Source organism: Erinaceus europaeus, chromosome 16, assembly GCF_950295315.1.
Source record: "Erinaceus europaeus chromosome 16, mEriEur2.1, whole genome shotgun sequence".
NCBI classification, from domain to species: domain Eukaryota; kingdom Metazoa; phylum Chordata; class Mammalia; order Eulipotyphla; family Erinaceidae; genus Erinaceus; species Erinaceus europaeus.
Genome location: NC_080177.1, coordinates 47,344,310 through 47,359,805, shown reverse-complemented (window position 1 = coordinate 47,359,805; position 15,496 = coordinate 47,344,310).

The following is a 15,496-nucleotide window of genomic DNA, read 5'->3' as shown; positions in this document are numbered from 1 at the left end:
GCATCTTCCATGAGTGCCTGCCTGGGCTTTTTAGTGCCCCCTTGTTCACACAGGGTCAAGAAAGTCTGTAGACACAACTGCGACCTTCCTGTGGTGGAAATGTTGAAGGTCACATCTGGGTCTCTCTTGAGCTGCCTGAGGTGCTTTCCTGATGAGGAGGGGGCTATGATGAGGTGGAGCAGACAGTGCAGACTGACCTCTATTCTGGATGCAGGGCCTGATGTCACTGCAGGTGAGTGTGGAGCAGTAGCCGTGGAGCGAGAGTAGAGGGGACAGGGCCAGTAGGATGCTAGGGCAGGGATGTGGGCAGTGGGGGTGGCCCTGCAGCTGCACAGAAGCGGAGGAGGAGCTGGAAGGTGGACAGATAGGTGGAGGGGAATGGATGCTCTTGAGTCCAGGGTTTCCTGTGGGATCTGACATGCTCTGTGACTCAATAGAGCGAGGGCTGCACAGCACTGAGGACCATAGAGTGGGTGAACAAACTCAGAACAAAAACTTTATTTCAAATAAGCTAAAAACAAAACTATAGATGAATAAACAAATAGATAAAACAGTAGAGTAAAGGGTACATGAACATTCAGTAGATCAAGAAAGCAATGCAGGTCTCCCCCAGGGAAGGCAGGGCCAGTTCAGGGGTGGGAGCAGGGCCTGGCGCCTTCTCTACAGTTGGTTCTGAAGACACAGCCCTGAGCCCCCAAATTTGGTCCAGAGGGGCCTCCGGATTGTGGCTTCAGTGATCCTGCCTTCAACAGCTCTCCTCACCTACAGGTGGTTCTGCTCCTGGTCCTCCCAGCAATGGGGCAGATGGTACCTCCTCAGCATCCCAAGGACCTCAGAAAGAGAAGTCACCCCATCAACTCTCCTAGGCCCTCCTAAGTCACACCTATCCCAGGACCTGGGAAAGAGACCAGCCCAGGATCCCAACAGGATGCCTTCCCTGCTGCTGTCCCCAAGGTGGGCTTGAGGTCAGTTTCTCCTAATGTGGTAACAGCTTCTGGGGCTCCCCTCTGTGGGGCCCAATCTCCCAGCCCCCAGATGTCCACACAGCCCACCCCACCCCCACCAGCAGACTGAGTGTGCAGGGCACCCAAGTCCCGGGGAAGCCCATGGAGCATTATGTCACTGGGCAGGGAGCTGCCTCCCACCAACAGCTTCACACAGACCTTGGAGAAGCTGCTGTCTGCTGACTGGGAAGGACCCTCCTGCCCCCAGCAGTCCAGGAAGTCTACTGAGGACATATCCAAGGACAGTAGCCTCCACCTGGATCTCAGCTACTCTCAGGATTTCTTTCCCAAAGGCTACTTTCCCTCAGACAGAATCAGAGTGTGGAGAGGAAACTTCCTTCAAGTATCCTGACAGATCTCTGCAGAGACAGGGACCAGACTGTCACAGCCTCCCAGCCCTGCCTGCTTCTGCCTCTGGACTCTGCTCCCACCTCAGCCCAGCCTTGTCTGCTCAGTCCTCCTCACAGGAGGAGGGACAGATAGCCCCATGGTGGGGACAGACCTCAAGCAGATGTGCCCCCCCCCCACTAGCCTCCCAATACTGCCTGCCTTCCTTTACCTACTGTGTGACCTGACCCTCCTGCTAGAACAGGCCTCTGAGGTGCGCATGCGCACGCGCACACACACACACACACACACACACACACACACACACACGCATTAGGAAGGCACAAACATCTAAAACATCTATCCAGCCATCATCAGAGTTGTGGCTGACCATGGATTCTGCCCTGGTCCCCCTCTGTTCCCCTAGGGACAGTGCAGCACTAAGAGCAGAAGCTTCTACACTGATCACTCAGCCAGGTTCTAAACTAATTCTGCCTCCTTCCTTCAGGATTTTCTTCAGGCCTTCGCCAGCAGGGACCTTCATGAAGTAGAGCATCCTACTCTCAGCTCTGAGAGATAAATGACCTAGGCAGGGGTCTGTGGAAAGAATATGGTTGCCCGGTGACCAGGGTTCCAAGTCTGTTGGTTTCTAGCTTAAGGGTCTGAGGTCACTTCCTGGGTCCCCTGATCCAGGCTTCTCCTCAGAGAAGATCTCTCAGTGGACATGTAGGCTGATGATTGCTCACCCTTAACCCCATACCCCCCCCACACACAAACACACATTGACAACACAGACACTCCACAGCCTCTAGAAGTATGCAGGTACAGCTAGGGGTCCAACTATGAGGAAACAGTGTTGGGGTAGATGTTGGGTTCCTCGGGGAAACGAGCCAGCCCGGCTCCCACTTCACTGTTTGGCCTGTTGGCCACCAGAGCATAGCCGGAGAGCGGGGAATCTCGGGCCAGCAGCAGCAGGGGTGAGTTCGCTGAGGGGTCTTCCCAGCGTACTGTGGCAGTGGATGATACAATAAACCTCCTCATGGTACTGTGGCGGAGAACGGAACACTTTTATTGTCTCAACGTTTATAAAGGGGTAGCTGTGCAGGATAGCTAAGCTGGCCAGTGAGACCAATATCTCCTTATAAGGGAAAAGAAAGCAAGGCAATGAGAAGGTATGAATGGTGATGCAGGAACGGGGAAATAGAAATTTAAAGAAGGCGAAGCCCACCAGAGGGAGCAGCGAGGCTGACAGGAAGGCTGGAATTCCCCCACGTACTTAGGCTACATCTCGCTTGACCACAAGGCTGGCATACTAAGGAGAGTCTGATAGATGAACTTCTAGGGGTCAGCCATCCATGCTCAAACACACATTAGACCCACAGGCAGATGCTTACCTTTCTTTTTTGCCTCCAGGGTTATTGCTGGGGCTCAGTGTCTGCACTAAGAATCCACTGCTTCTGGAGGCTACTTTTTCCCTTTTGTTGCCCTTGTTGTTTATCATTGTTGTTATTGTTGGATAGGACAGAGAGAAATCAAAAGATGAGGGGAAGACAGAGACGGGAAGAGAAAGACACCTGCAGACCTGCTTCACCGCTTGTGAAGCAACCCTTCTGCAGGTGGAGAGCCAGAGGCTGGAACTGGGATCTCAAACCAGGTCCTTGCACTTTGTGCCATGTGCACTTAACCTGCTGCACTACTGCCCAGCCCCCCTCTTACCTTTCTTTTTATCAAGATGGCCCTGGAGCAGCCATGTGTCTCTCAGGATGCCCAGTCTCCATATGACATGGGGTCATTCTAACCTGTATTTCTAAAATGTCCCCAGGTGTGTGTGTACTTGTTTTCCTGTGTGGCCAGGGCTGACACCTCATGGGGTTTACACACAGATTGAGATGCAGGTGTGATCTGCAGTCTGGCAGTGAGCACACTCACATAGGCTGGGCCTGCTCTGGGTTCAGGGACAGTCACATCACCCCCTGCTGAAGTGGTATTGTGTCTCCTCCTTTCTGTCTTCCTCACTCCTGGTTTTTTATATCAGTTTTCACACTGGTGTACCTGAGATTAAAGAAGCATGGATAGCAGCTAAAAACAGTAAATGAAACATCTGAGACCATGAAATCTCTTGAATTGCAATATTTCAGAACACTTGGCTTTTTGTGGGTTTTAGATGACTGGCTGTGTGTGTAAGTAGTGTTATGCCCAGATTTCTGATCCCATTCCCACAGACTGGAGGCTAGAATCGCATGTAAAAGCAAAGAGCCTTTACTGAATCAAGCTTAAGCCTGGGCTACACGCACTTCTCAATAGTGGCGTGTGAGCCCCGAAGAGATGCAGACAGATTCTTTTATCCACATCAGGAGGGGGACTTGGGGGGGGGGACTTAGGGGGTCACTTAAAGTTTAGAACTGTTTGTCAGGGAATCTTTGACCACAGTCCCTGGCAGTTTTTGTCAGTTAAGCAAATTTTGGGTTTCAGGGTTATCATGACCTCCATCTACAGAACTACTGCTGATAGGTAGAAACATTGAGACTGGTTTTTCAAGGGTAAACTGCAGCTGTACTGCAGCAGTTGGTTTATGAGGTTTTTCTTGGCTGCCTTAGACAATATGGAGTAACAGTGGCCCTCACACTAGCAGAACTGATTAGCAGTTGGACACCCCCTCTTCCCTTCTCAGCACAATGAAGGTGCAAATCTTATTCTGCTTATATAAACATAGAAACAATGGCATCAGTTGGGTACCAGAGGAAAAAATCCTGGGTGGAAGGTGAGGGTAGATGTTCAGCTTCACTGGGGGGTAGGGGGGACACAGACCTTTGTTGGTGGGAATGGTGTTAATATACACGCCTATTAACTTGTAGTCTCATAAATTACTAATTGATATGAGAGGAAAAAAATGGATCAAATGTCTCAAACTTTTTGATGCATAAACCATAGCTCTGAGTATATGTTCCTTCAGTATAAGCACTTAAAATATCAAGTTGGTAATCAGATTGAATTTTTTAAAATATTTTATTTATTTATTAATGAGAAACATAGGAAGAGAGAGAGAGCCAGAGTGGTGACTCTGGTACATGTGTTTCCAGGAATCGAACTCAGGACTTCATGCTTGAGAGTCTGATGCTTTATCCACTGTGCCACCTCCCGGACCACAGGGTTGAATTTTAACAGTAGGCTCAAATTGTTAATACATTTCTAATAATGACATGTTCTTTGAAATAGTAAATCTCCTAAAAGCTTAAACCAGGGAGAACAGAAACAACTGGTGGTGTTACTTTATAAGATACAGCTATATGTAAATAGCATAAAAGGACATAAATTATGGTAAGGTCTTGTATGATGTTAACAAATATTAACAAAAGGATTTTCAAAGTTAACCCAATTGCCAGATTATTTGGTTATAGCAGTAACTGTCTATTGCCTTCTTAAACCCTTAGACAGCTGGAACCTCCTGCTTTCTCTATAGAGCCCATACATCTCCCAGTCCTGGAACCTCTAGGGCAGGGCTCATCTTCCTGCATCTTCTCTCAGTTCATACCAACTGATACCAAATCTGATGATCCCAACCTAGTCAATGCAACTAGTACCACCTTGGCATGTTATACTTCAGACTGAGTCCCACCCTTCAGCTTCATTACTCTGGTGAGACCTTTCCTAGCTCATAGGACTCCTTAATTCCATTTTGGGTGGCACACTTCTTAACAAAACCTCAAAACCTAGATATAGGCCAGGGCCCATGAGATAGGGCATATGTACATGCATCCATAAGTTAGGGGAAAATATAAACCTTTGAGCAAAAGTGCATAATTTGCAGTGAGTCAATAAATGAAGCAAGCAAGTAGAAAGACCTAAAAAGACACCTTAAAGTACCTAATGAAACAGCTTCTACTTAGACCTAGATACCCTCCTCACCTACCTTCTACTGATCGTCCCTCAATCACTCCAAAGCTAACCTTGTCAAACAGAGTAAGGACTACAAAAGCTGAGTAAGGTGGTCTGGAAGGTGGCGCAAACCATATGGTTTTGGACTCTCAAGCATGAGGTCCTGAGTTCGAACCCTGACAGCACATGTGCCAGAGTGATATCTGGTTCTTTCTCTCTCCTCCTTTCTCATAAATAAATAAAATCTTAAAAAAAAAAAAAAAAAAAAAGAAAGAAAGAAAGAAAAAGAAAGCTGAGTTAGGGCAAGAGACTGGCATACTTTAATGAAGACTCTTTAGTCACTACCATGCAACCCATCACCTGGGGCCCTAGTCAGTCCTGGGATTCCCACACAGACATGATGGGCCTAGACCTCTAACAGATGCCTCTCACCACTGTCACTGGTCATCTCCATCAGGAACAACATAATAGGCCCCTTTGTGGGCCCCTAAAGGGCCTTGCCTTCATTGTGAATCAACAATGGCAGAGAATGTTCCATTCTCCAAAAGGAGATTAGGCAACATACTCTACCTACCACCCGAGGAAAATGGGTCCTGAAATTAGTGCAGCCTGGAATGTTTGTAGCTGTGACCACAGAATGTGAGCTCAGACCTACAGGGATGCAGAGGTTACATAGGTTTCTGTTTTTTTTTTTTGGTGGTTTTTTTTTTTTTTTTGGCAAGTTCATGTGAATCAGATCTCTAGATTCCACATGAGTGAAACCATCTGGTTGTTGTTGATGAATCTCTTTACTTATTTACTCCAGTTCCATCCATCTTGTCCCAGGGGACACAATATCATTTTTTATTACAGAATAGTATTCCATGAGATATCTCACAACTTCTTTAGCCAGTCATCTGTCGGCCATTTAGGCTACTTCTACTCTTTGGCTATTATGAATAATGCAGCTATGACCATAGGGATGCATATGCCCCTTCTAATGTTTGAGTGGTATTGCTGAATCATAAGGTACTTCCATTTTTATTTGTCTAAGGATTGTCTGTACAGTGTTCCAAAGCTACTGTACCTGTTTGCATTCCCACCAGCAGTGAAGCAGAGTTCCTTTTTCTCCACAATCTGTGCAACACAGGTCATTTCCTGGTTTGTTGATGAAAGCCATTCTCTCAGGTGTGAGATGGTATCTCAGTGTAGTTTTAAATTGCACTTCTCTAATGATAAGTGGAGCATTTCTTCATGTGTCTGTGGGGCCATATGTACCTCTTCTTTAAGAAACTGTCTGGGGAGTCGGGCTGTAGCGCAGCGGGTTAAGCGCAGGTGGCGCAAAGCACAAGGACCGGCATAAGTATCCCGGTTCGAACCCCGGCTCCCCACCTGCAGGGGAGTCGCTTCACAGGCAGTGAAGCAGGTCTGCAGGTGTCTGTCTTTCTCTCCTCCTCTCTGTCTTCCCCTCCTCTCTCCATTTCTCTCTGTCCTATCCAACAACGACAACAACAATAATAACTACAACAATAAAAAAAAAACAACAAGGGCAACAAAAGGGAATAAATAAATTAAATAAATATTAAAAAAAAAAAGAAACTGTTTAATTTTTAGCCCACTTTTTCCCCTTATTTTTTTATTAGTCATTTAATATTGCTTTGTAAGGTATCCGGTTATAATTCCATACAGTTCCTACCACCAGAATTCTGGGTCCCATCCTTTCCATTGGAAACTTTCCTGTCCTATACCCCTCTGGGAGTATGGGAAAAATTTTTTGGGGGGAGTGAAGGTGCTAGTTCTGGCTTTTGTAATTTTTTTTAAATTTCTTTATTGGGGAATTAATGTTTTACATTCAACAGTAAATACAATAGTGTATACATGCATAACATTCCCCAGTTTCCCATATAACAATACAACCCCCACTAGGTCCTCTGAATCCTTCTTGGACCTGTATTCTCCCCACCCACGCACCCCAGAGTCTTTTACTTTGGTGCGATATGCCAATTCCATTTCAGGTTCTACTTGTGTTTTCTTTTCTGATCTTGTTTTTCAACTTCGGCCTGAGAGTGAGATCATCCCATATTCATCCTTCTGTTTCTGACTTATTTCACTTAACATGAATTTTTCAAGGTCCATCCAAGATCGGCTGAAAACGGTGAAATCACCATTTTTTTTACAGCTGAGTAGTATTCCATTGTGTATATATGCCACAACTTGCTCAGCCGCTCATCTGTTGTTGGACACCTGGGTTGCTTCCAGGTTTTGGCTATTACAAATTGTGCTGCCAAGAACATATGTGTACACAGATCTTTTTGGATGGATGTGTTGGGTTCCCTAGGATATGTCCCCAGGAGAGGAATTGCAGGGTCATAGGGTAGGCCCATTTCTAGCCTTCTGAGAGTTCTCCAGACTGTTCTCCACAGAGGTTGGACCAATTGGCATTCCCACCAGCAGTGTAGGAGGGTTCCTTTGACCCCACACCCTCTCCAGCATTTGCTGCTGTTACCTTTTCTGATGTATGACATTCTCACAGGAGTGAAGTGGTATCTCATTGTTGTCTTTATTTGCATTTCTCTGACAATCAGAGACTTGGAGCATTTTTTCATGTGTTTCTCAGCCTTCTGGATCTCTTCTGTGGTGAATATTCTGTCCATGTCCTCCCTCCATTTTTGGATGGGGTTATTTGTTGTCTTGTTGTAGAGTCTGGCAAGCTCTTTATATATGTTGGTTATTAAACTCTTATCTGATGTATGGCATGTAAAGATCTTCTCCCATTCTGTGAGGGGTCTCTTGGTTTGGGTAGTGGTTTCTTTTGTTGTGAAGAAGCTTTTTAATTTGATGTAGTCCTATAGGTTTATACTTGCCTTAGTCTTCTTTGTAATTGGATTCGTTTCATTGAAGATGAAATTTAAAATTTATGCGGAAAAGAATTCTGCCAATATTTTCCTCTAAGTATCTGATAGTTTATGGCCTAACATCCAAATCTTTGATCCACTTGGAATTTACTTTTGTATTTGGTGAAATACAGTGATTCAGTTTCATTCTTCTGCATGTTTCAACCCATTGTTTCCAACACCATTTGTTGAAGAGACTCTGCCTTCCCCATTTAATAGTCTGGGCCCCTTTGTCAAAGATTAGATGTCCATAGGTGTGGGGGCTCACTTCTGAGCTCTCAATTCTGTTCCACTGGCCAGTGTGTCTATTCATGTTCCAGTACCAAGCAGTTTTGATAACAATGGCCCTATAATACAATTTGAGATCTGGGAGTGTGATGCCTCTGGTTCTGTTCTTTTCTCTCAAGATTGTTTTGGCAATTCTAGGTCTTTTCTGGTTCCAGTGGCTTTTGTAATTTCTTATCCACTGGACATGGGCATTGTAAGGTTGATCCATACCCCTAACCTGTTTCTATTTTTCCTTCATGGGGTAGGGCTCTGGAGAGGTGAAATTCCAGGAAATGTTTGTGAGGTCATTTTCCCAGGGAAGTCTGGATGGAATCATAGTAGCATTTGCAACTTGGTAAATGAAAGACAGTAAGATATAAAGTAGGACAAAATGTTTAATGAACAGGAACCATAAAATAGAATAGAGCAGATGAAAATTAGGACCTTAGTGTGGAAAGAAGCTAGGAAGTCTAGGTTAGGAATGTTCCTAGCAGGTTATGTATTAGTAATATTTATTTGATCTTGATAGCTAGCATGGGGGTGGGCTAGAAATAGTCTTTATATTAGATCCTGCCTCCATGCTCCATACTGTTATTTATTTATTTATTTTTTGTCTCCAGGGTTATTTCTGAGGCTTGGTGCCTGTGAATTCACTGCTCCTGGTGGCCATTTTTTCCCTTTTTTAAAATTTTTCTTTTTCTTTATTTTCCCTTTTGTTGTCCTTATTTTTTTTATTGTTGTTGTTATTATTGTATTTATTGATGTCGTTGTTGTTAAGACAGAGAGAAATGGAGAAAGGAGGGGAAGACGGGGAGATAAAGATAGACACCTGCAGACCTGCTTCACCGCCTGTGAAGCGACTCACCTGCAGGTGAGGAGCCAGGGGCTTGAACCAGGATCCTTAAGCCGGCCTTGCGCTTTGGGCCACATGCGCTTAAACTGCTGCGCTACCACCCGACTCCCATTTTTTTCCCTTTTGTTGCCCTTGTTTATCATTGTTGTTATTATTGTTGTATTGCTGTTATTGTTGTTGAATAGGACAGAGAGAAACCAAGAGAGGAGGGGAAGACAGAGAGGAAGAGAGAAAGATAGACACCTGCAGACCTGCTTCACTGCTTTTGAAGCAACCCCCCCAGGTGGGGAGCCGGGGACTCAGCGGGGGATCCTTAAGCGGGTCCTTGTGCTTCACGCCATGTGCGCTTAACCCACTGCGATACCACCTGGCCCCCTCCATAATTTTATAATTAGTAGTTTATGGCCCCTGATCAATCAAATTTCTCTCCTCATTCCTCACACCCTCTGTACCTGACACTCACCACTCAACTCTAGTTTTCTGAAATTGACTTTTTAAGATTTAATATAAGTGGAATCACCTAGTATTTACTGTCTCACAGTTTGTTTTGAAGTGCTTTACAAGATCATTGATATTTAAAAATAAAAAATAAAAAATAAAAGAAATAGTCTGGAGAGATGTTGTCAGAGTTGAGAATAGAACTAGGAAGCAGGATTAGGGCAGAGAGCTGCTTGCAAACTTGAAGAAAATATATAAATGCAATTAACTGTTCACCACACTAATCTAACCGAGAGCCTATATATATTCATATTTAGCACCAGGACCTGTACAAGCTCTGAGTCCCTGTCAGACTGCGCTCACAGTCTGTGATCACAGCTGGGAATATTCTAGTCTGCACTCACTTTAGAACTAGTCTTTCTCGAGTGGCAGAGAAGACTGACCCAGACTTTCCCCAGAGAGTGGAGCAGTCCCTACTATTCCTAGTTCATAGTGAGGGTACTCAACAAAAAGGCTTATGTTGACATTCCCAATGTGTATGGTCAGTGATGGTAGAGAGAGGGATCTATTAGAGGTCAAGGCCCATATTATCTATGGGGAAATCCAAGGATTCTTTGTTTAGGACTCTGGGTGATGGGGTTGGCCCACTTTTTTTTTTCCTCCAGGGTTATTGCGGAGCCCAGTGCCTGCACTATGAATCCACTGCTCCTGGAGGCCATTTTTTCCATTTTGTTGTTATTATTGCCATTGCTGTTGTTGGATAGTACGGTGTTGTTTTCGCCGGGTTAAGTTGTTTTCGCCAGGCTAGGTTGTTTTCGCCGGGCTGGCTTCACGGGCGGGTAACAGATGACCAGGGACTCATGGTTGAGCTGTAGGCAGTATCTCTATTCATGCAGGATGCAGCACAATCTAAGACGAGCTAAGCTAAACTCAAGTACCCTAAAACTCACAATGCTGTCTTTATATATACTTGCCAAGTAGAGTGGAAACAGGATGTGACATAGAGAGGGTGGAGAGAAAAGTGACTGGTGAAAATCAGAGTGTGACAAGGAGGGGGCAGAGCAGACGAGAATCCTATCACTGAACCACCAATGCCCTGGAGTGCTTTATGTAAATGTAAAAGTGATTTATGTAAATAGACAAAGCTTTGAATGGGATTAAATCTATCCCTATATAGGCATATGGTTAAGCAGAAGCCAGGAGGAGCTGGCATACTATCCAACACTACAGAAAGAAATTGAGAGAGAAGGGGAAGACAGAGAAGGGGAGAGAAAGATAGACACCTGCAGACCTGCTTCACCGCCTGTGAAGCGACTCCCCTGCAGGTGGGGAGCTGGGGGGGGGGCTCGAATCAAGATCCTTGTGCCAGTCTTTGCCCTTCAAGACATGTGCACTTAACCTGCAGTCCTACTGTCCAAACCATGGCCCACTTTTTTATGGAATTATTTTTGCTTCTAATGTAGATCTGTACTAATTCTCTATAGATGTTTAATATAAGTTAGTTGTCTGATGTATAATGTGCAAATATCTTCTCCCATTTACTGGGTTGCCTGGTTATCCTTACGTATTTTGCTTTGATTGTATAGAAGCTTTTTAGTTTCATGTAGTCCCAATTATTTACTCTGACTTTCATTTCCCATGCCCAGAGGATTGAGTCTCCAAATATACCTTTGATGTGAAGATCCTGCATGTTTCACTGACATTTTCTTCTATAAATTTTAGAATTTCCGGTCTGGTATCTAGACCTTTAATCCATTTTGATTTATCTTGGTGTATGGTCTCTTTTCTACACGTGGCTATGGCTATCCAATCTTCCCAGCACCATCTGTTAAAGAGAACTTCTTTACCTATTGCATGGTTTTTGCCATATATACTACTAGGTAGTTGTAGATGTTTCTGGGCTTCTGATTCTCCACCATTGATCCAAGTGTCCATTTGTATTCTAGTACCCTGATGTTTTGATTATTATTGCTCTGTAGTGTAAACTGAAGTTGAGGAGTGTGATTCTTCCATCTTTTTCCTTTTTTCTCAGAAGTGCTTTGGCAATTTTTGTGGCCTGTTGTGATTCCACACAAATTTTGGACAAATTAAATTTGCTTGAAAAATTCCATGGGAATTTTGATGGGGATTGCATAGAAATTGTAGATTGCTTTTTGTAGAATGGCCATTTTAATAATGTTTATTCTTCCATGTGTATCCTTTCTATTTCTTTTAGCAATGTCTTAAAGTTTTTGTTGTAAAGGTCCTTCACCTCCTTTGTGAGATTCACCCAAAGTATTTTATCTTTTTGGGTTCTGTTGCAAATGGAATTGAGACTTTTATTTCCCTTTCCTCCTTGTTTATATACAGAAATGCCACAGATCTATGTCTATTAGTTTTGTATCCTGAAGCTTTACAGTAATTACTTCCAGTAATTTTTTAGAAGAATTTGAGTTCTCTAGGTACAATATCATGTTATCAGCAAATAGTGATAGTTTGATTTCTTCTTTTCCAGTCTACATGCCTTTGATATCTCCTTCCTATCTGGTTTCAGTGGCAATGACCTGAAGAACTATGTTGAGTAAAAGTGGAGATTGTGGACATCCTTTTCTGGTTCCTGATTTTAGGGGGAAATTTTCAGCTTTTTCTTGTGGGGGATTCTGAAGGACAGATTATTTCATACATAACTTGACTCTACTTATTCCTAGATATGGAACCAGCTACTATACAGATTCCTTTTTAATGGAAATTATCATCCAAGTAAGAGCTGGGAATTTTTATTTCAAAAGCGATAAACTCTCACTGACCTTCACAATTACATCACAATTACATTTAATGTTATTATGAGGATGTGATTTTATTAACCATCAACAGTTTCCTCATTTTAATCAAAGTGATTCTCACACTTTATCTTATATATAAAATAGTCCACTGGGTGAGGTGGAATCATTCAGATTATAGCAAAATAAAGTGAAATGGTAGCAAGTAAGCAGGACATATTATTGCACTAAAGTAAAGTGGAGGAAGGGATTGGGAGGGGTGGAGCAAGCATTGAGATACCAGTGCAGGATGGAGGGAAGAAATGTAGATTGGGGAGGAGCATGAGTTGTGAACACCTACCTTGGTAAGATCAGATACATATCCAAGAGTCAGCCAATGTACACAATGTACATTTCTATTTCTTTTAGCAATGTCTTAAAAATGAAATGAAATGTTTACAATGTATTGTAAACCATTAACACCACTGTTCCCAATTAAATGATTGAAAAAAGAAGAACTGAAAACAGTCTTAAGTCTATTTGAGGGTGGGGATTGGGAGATAAAGCACATTTTACCAAATGTGAAGGACCCAGGTATGAGTTAGTGGCCACCACATGGAATAACTCTTCAGATGTATAATTCTGGGATCATAGGACTCAGTCCACTCTGCAGCATGTCCTAAAACAAGATGCAAACACAAGGCCACACAAAGGCTTATCCACAAGTGTTCCCAGTAGTGTCATAGCAGTGGTAAGTGTGAAAACAACCTAGTTGCTCATCAGGAAGTCACTGGAGAAATACAGTGTAGTCTATCCACATATAAATCTTGTTATTCAGCAACAGAGTAAACTAGAGTACCCAGGGGGTGAAAGGAAGCCAGAGACTGAGTAAACTTGCCTGAGGACACACATACTCTGTCTTGAACCCACCCTCTTCACAAGTTCTGTCTTGTGCTCAACTTGCTGATCTAAAGCATAATGTGTTTGTAATTTTTTCTGAGAAATCAGAAGGATCACTGAAATACAAAGTAGTTGCCTTTGTAATGAAGTTATCCCATATGCCTTTGCTCATGCTGGTCTCCTCCTGTGCTTAAGGGAACCCAGATGTTGGATGACCCTGAAGCTGTGGGCAGGCCTCACTGCTTCCCCTTATGAACCTAGCTTAGGAAGGTCAGTCACGGGCAGAAGGTAGTGTCGTATGCTTTACATTGGCTTGTTCTAGCCCTCCCCCGCCAAGAGAATTGGATGAGTCCTGTTAATTTCGCGGGCCTGCTTGGCCCCGCCCCAAGGAACCCCGAGAGAGGGTTCCTGAGTCCGAGAGTTCGAGAGTTCCTGAGTTCGAGAGTAAGGGAGAGGGTTCCTGAGTTCCAGAGAAAAAGAAAGAGTGCTTGCGCCGCCGAAAAGAGACAGCCGAGTTCTGTTTGGTGATTAGTTTGTCTTAGTTTGTGAATCGTTGTTCCTGAATAAAGAAATACAGCTTCCCTGCCCAGCCGTTGTCTCCGCGTCTCTGTTCACCACTGCGAAGCTAACTCGGCCGGCAAGAGCCGTCCGAAATTTTAACAACAAGGTAGACAGCATAATGGTTATGCAGACAGACTCTCATGCCTGAGGCTCTAAGTCCCAGGTTCAATCCCCCGCAACACCATAAACCAGAGCTGAACAGCGCTTTGGTAAAATAAATAAATATAAAGGAAGGTAAGGTAAGTTACATGCTCAACATGTTAGTTCTGGTCACCAGCCTGAGCCATTACCCCTCAGTCTGTGCCATGGGAGAAGCATTGGTACTATGATTGGCTGGGTCCTGGGGTGGGGGAGGGCAGAGTACACCCAATAGAGGCTTCACAGCCCAGATGTGGGGCACCATTATATGGTGTTTTGACAATGTAAAAAGTTCACTCTATAGAGTCAGGAAGGTAGCACAGCCTCAGCCCAGCGTCTGGTATTGAGCTCTGCCTCCAGAATTCCATTTGCTCATGGGGCTAGGAGCTCCTTGCTCCTTGGGGACAAGCTTTCCCCCTTCCAGCCCCCCTCCCTTTAGCACAGCTCTGGGGATTCCCAGGCAATGTCCAGTAGCATGTGCAGCCCCTGTCCTGCTGATTCATACTGGCTACGACTAGCGACCCCAAGGCTACCATTATCTTCTTTTTTTTTTAATTTTTAAAAAATATTTATTTATTCCCTTTTGTTGCCCAGGTTCAAGTCCTTGGCCACAACTGCAAGAGGGAGTTTCATGAATGATAGAGCCGTACTGCAGGTATCTCCCTCTCTGTCTCACTCCTGAATCCCGGAGAGGTCATCTATGCAGGTCTAGAAGCCTTCTGAGTGTCCTGTCCTCTCTGACACCATCAGAAGTGCTGTCAGACATGCTATAGGGGCCAACCCCCCAAGACTGCCCCTTCCTTACATACACTCTACTGGCTTTAGAACCTCTAGGTTTTCTCTGCACAGAGAAGACCCTCCTCACTGAATGCCACCTCTATCACACAGACAGCCCAGCTCACTGGGCAGTGGCCATAGCTGGGACATTTTCCATACCTGGTGGCCCTAAGGGAGTCACCAGACCCCATTGTTTCGTGTAACAGTGACCCAGGAGGCCATAGCTAAAGGGAGTAAGGGAACACATCCCAGGGAAGGTTGCACCCTGCCCCATCCCAGAACCTGGTTGGCAAGGGCAACAGGTGTTTTGTTTGCTTGTTTGCCACTAGGGCTATCAATGGGGTTCAATGTCTGCATGACTCTACCACTTCCATTTTTCCCCCTCTAGAGAGAGGGAGTGAGACAGAAAAAGATAGATGTTGCATCACTCCTCCACTCCCAAGTGGGGTCCTGGGAGCTCAAATCTGGGTCTTCACACATGGCAGTGAGTGCACTCTAGCTGGTGAGTCACCTCCTGGTCCCTGAGATACAAGGTTTTGAGCAGGTGACAGTTGAGCCCTGGAGCTCCAGGACTGGGATGTGAGGCCCCTATGAATGGCCACAATCTGACATTGCTCCAAACCCTAGTAGTGAAGTCTATGCCCCAATTGCCAGCCTAGCTGAGTATGTCCCTAAAGTTGATGGTAAGGGACCTGAGATGGGGACAGTCAAGTGGTGACATAGGGAGTGTAGAAACAGTACCAT